The following is a 4,109-nucleotide window of genomic DNA, read 5'->3' as shown; positions in this document are numbered from 1 at the left end:
GCGACAGCTAGGGCCACGTCCGAGCTGTCGGGCCGACAGGGCATCTGTCGCACCAGTAGTGTTGGTGCGACAACCCTACTCTGTCGCGCCATTGTGTGCCCAAGCCCAGTAAGGACTGCATTTTTCACTTGGTGGCGTGGCAGCTCCCTTTGGTCGCGCCACTCCCAGTGGCGCGACAGAGTTCGCCAGATAGCTACCTTGCTGCTCTGCCTTTCTCCTGTTGCTGGTGCTTGCTGCTGCTCTGCTTGTAGGTGCTAATGGTCTCAAGTGGCTTGGATCAGAGGAGCCAAACAGGGATTTGTAAAAGTTAGTAGCATGGGTCATGCAAAACAGGGAATTTTTCTTCTCCCCAGCTTGTTTAATCCCCCAACCCTTGAGGAACTGTCTAATCATGCATAGGCTGCCATGCCAAGCATCCGCTGAGTAGCATGTCTCAGGCCTCCTCTCTTTTGGTTCTTGCCATTTTCCAGAAACAAGATTAGTGAAACCTTGCTCCAAGATCCATTTATTTTCAAAGAACAAGTAGCTTGGTCTGGTTAAAGACTGATCCATCAAAGACTGGTCACAGAAAGAAGAAGTAGTTATGATCCCCAATGAATACATCTAGGAACAAAGTGTCCATCTCAACCTAAAGTGGTCCATGATGTCGTGGGATTTCTAGGGTACCCACAGCCGGGTGGCGGAACGCACCCGCCTATTCCCAGAGAGGGAGTGCTCGGGGAGGTACTAGGCGATTGGGCTGATCTAGCCCTGAGATAAGTACACAAGAACACATGATCTAGAGTGGTTCAGGCCGCCGGAGCGTAATACCCTACGTCCACTGGGAGAAGTTTTGATCTCTGTTGTGTATGAGTCTATCCTCTGCCGGGCCTTGGCTCTCACCCAGCTTGAGTTTTCCTTCTAGAGGGCGCCCCCTTTTATAGACCAAGGGGGCGGATACATAGGACGTTGGGGCCCCGACAAGTGGGCCCAACGTGACTGCGCAGCATACTACGCAGAGTATTTAGATGGGTACAGTGGTTACGAATCTTTCCTCCGATACGCTCCCACGCCCTGCTAGCGCTACAGTGGTCTTCTCTTGTCCCGTCACCAAGGTGTCCGTTGGGGGAGCGTAGCTTGCAGCGTGGCCTGTGGAGGCTATTATGTAGGCATCATAATGGGTGAAGCCGAGCCGTCGTATCCATCTGTTATGGCAGACTTGGCAGGCGCGGCGTGGGCGGCGCCAGCAGCTCCACTATCTTGGTAATACGCGATCAATAGTGTCCCCTGGTCAAAGTATCGCCTCGGCTTCTGCTACATTAATGCGGACGTCCTCCTGTCGTAATGAATGCCGCGGTAGGTGAGCCTTAATAAGGAGACCAAGCGGCCTTATATACGTGTCTGGGCCTGTTGACACGTGGTGGCCCCGGACCACCCCGAGGCGGGGTGACGATTCCTTTCCTTGGAGAGGGGTCCGGTTATTATACAGGGGGTCCCGGACCCCATGGGGGGTCCGGGATTCCCTGGGGATCCGGTCCTCTTCGGGAGGAGGTCCGGAGCTTCCAGCCGTTCGGGCTGACCGCCAGCTTTTCCCGGGACACGTGGTGCTCCCGGACCTTTCCTAACCAGGGGAAGGTCCGGGACCGCTGTTGGGTGAGCGGGGCTCCGGACCGCAAGGGTCCGGCTGCTGGACGTAGTTAAGGATAACTACAAGGCTCTTGCCTAGGCGCAGCAAGAGGGGGTACCCCAGTCCTGGGGTACCGACACATGACAAGCACAAATAGTTCATGACAAGCACAAATATGTTCTAGGTAGCATTTTCACAATACATCTAGGAACAAAGTGTCGTTGCTCCTTCATCTACGGCGCCGTCCACGCTCGGCAGGGCTGAAAGGGTCGGTGGGCCGCCGTTGCCTTCCAGGAACTGTTGCGAGCACGTTCGCGCTACCAACATCGGTGTGGTCACGAGAACGCCTTTGTCAGAGACGCGGAGGAGAAGCGGGTGCATCCTGAGGTGCCTGCACAAAAATATATAACATTGAGGCAAGTTGAAGACCAAAAATGTGTACAATATCACGTTTTCTTTATAATGATGCAGTATCACCTCTAAGTTAGAACATTTCAATTACACATGCTTACCTGACTCGATTCACCCTGAGTCTGTGTTCCTAGGGGAACATCAAACATCTGCGACATCCTAAGCACCTGAAAGCTTGGGTCCTCATCTTCTGAGTCGCCTTGGCGGTCGGACTCTTCACTTCCTTCAGATGACTGGATAGCTTTGCCCCTTGACAAGGCACGTGAACCAGTCCTGGAAGTGGTCCTTGAACGGCTTCTCAAACTGGAATGCCCAGGAGTTGTAGCGGTTGCGGCACCGTAGTGAATCGGTGTCCGTATGCTGGAAGTGGGGCCACGGGCACTTGAAGTTCCCGCACCAGAGGCCTGTGGATCAAACGCCTCGTCTAGCTGAGCCATGCAATTGACCCTAGCGGCCATCCGCCTGCAGCTCCGACGGACTCTCTGTATCAAAGAGCAATATGTGAGTCATTACCCGTTCAACTATATTTCAGATAACCAGTTACATTTGGATTCAAGGAAAGATAGTATCCTCGACAAATGCCCTAAAGTGCCTCACGGCATTGTCTCCTTCGTTTGCATGAGCCATTGCCACGCCAGCCTCGTTAGCGAGGCGTCCGAGTTGTTGTGCCTATTTCAATTCAGTTAGTCCAAAAATAATTGAAAATGTGCAAATGTAAGGAAATGTCAAACAAAGAGTGTGATGTACCATGTAGTTCTGCAAAGGGCCCCGTTCGGGCTGAACTCCTCCACGAGTGATATCATCATACGCATCGATGATGTCATCATCATCGTCGGTGTCCGCGTGGTCTTCTATAGGTTCAGTGGATTGTGGTGGCTTGACTGAAACTCTAGCCACTGAATGAAGCCACCAAAGGTACTCCTTGTAATGGTTGTGCCTATGTGCCGATCCACTTTTCGGATGCATCCTTTGCCTTGTTCCCACTGTGCCAGTGGCTGTGCGTGTTTCACACGCCAATCATTCTCAGTGTACCGTTTCTTCCTGTCAATACTGACATAAGAGCGGTGTATTAGTGAAATAATATTGGTAAAGAGAAATGAATATGAAGGCATAAAATGTACCTATGCAAAGCTTGGGACGTCGAAATTCCCTCCGGAGGGAAGTCTTGCAATCTGCCGAACTGTCTCTTCACACAGTGCGGCAAGTGCATCTCGACTACAAAGAAAAAAATCAAAGGCACGCAAGTCCTCCACAGTTCGGCATCGCGTGTGCAAATATCACTCAGTTCCAACTCGTCCAGCTCGGCTCTACTGTACGGTGTCCAGAAGATCTACATACCACGTACGCATTAGAAATCATGTAGACAGAATCATTTATTTACCGAACGGTATGAAGGTTATAACCTGATTTTGAGTGAGGCAGTCTAGGTCGTCCATGTAACGCATGTAGCGGCGTGCAGGATACCCTCTGACAGCTCCCACGTTCTTCCAACAGTAAGCAATGGTGGGCCTGGACTCCTCATCATGGTGTGGCCACGGCTGCAAAAGGAGGAAAATTATGGTTATACAAAAATCATTTTATGTCCCGCCAAAGAAAAGTGAGATTGCAACGCTAATTAATACCTCAAGTTCGCCTCGGTACGGCCGGCCTATTGGAAAGCGCTCCCAAATCCAGATTTGCAGGAGGTATGCACAACCTCCTAGGTTTGAATCATTAGCAATGCACCGACATGCGTCACAAAGCTGCCGGTACATCCAAGCTAAAGTTGCCGACCCCCAACTATACTGAGCAATGTTCTCCCACTGCTGGCCCACAATTGGAAGTATCATCCATGAAATCGTGTTTCCCGAACCATCAGGAAACAGAAAACCTCCAAACAGGTGCCACAACCATACGCGAGCATACCGCTCTACAACCCCCTGCGGTGCTCCTTGAGGACAGTGGTTAAAATTCTGCCTCAACCAAGCCGAGCTAACCCCTGAGGTCTTCCTGTCCTTGACCCCCTCAGGTGGTTCTGGAGGCCGAATCCCAATCAATGCTTCTACCATATCTCTCCAGCCATCAGTTTGTATAATGCCGGTCACTGCAATTC

General features: G+C 51.5%; 1 long non-coding RNA gene across 1 annotated transcript; it reads right to left on the bottom strand.

The window, feature by feature from the left end:
* Positions 1-2,991: 2,991 nt before the first annotated feature.
* LOC120658108 lies at positions 2,992-3,504 on the bottom strand. The gene is made up of 3 exons (XR_005668518.1): positions 3,421-3,504; positions 3,139-3,347; positions 2,992-3,067 (listed from the first exon to the last, which is right to left on the bottom strand). It is a non-coding gene; the product is annotated as an uncharacterized LOC120658108 (long non-coding RNA).
* Positions 3,505-4,109: the final 605 nt, after the last annotated feature.

The sequence above is a fragment of the Panicum virgatum genome, chromosome 2N (assembly GCF_016808335.1).
Source record: "Panicum virgatum strain AP13 chromosome 2N, P.virgatum_v5, whole genome shotgun sequence".
Lineage (NCBI taxonomy): Eukaryota > Viridiplantae > Streptophyta > Magnoliopsida > Poales > Poaceae > Panicum > Panicum virgatum.
Note: the sequence above shows the minus strand (reverse complement) of the source record. Positions and strands in the feature narration are given on the sequence as shown.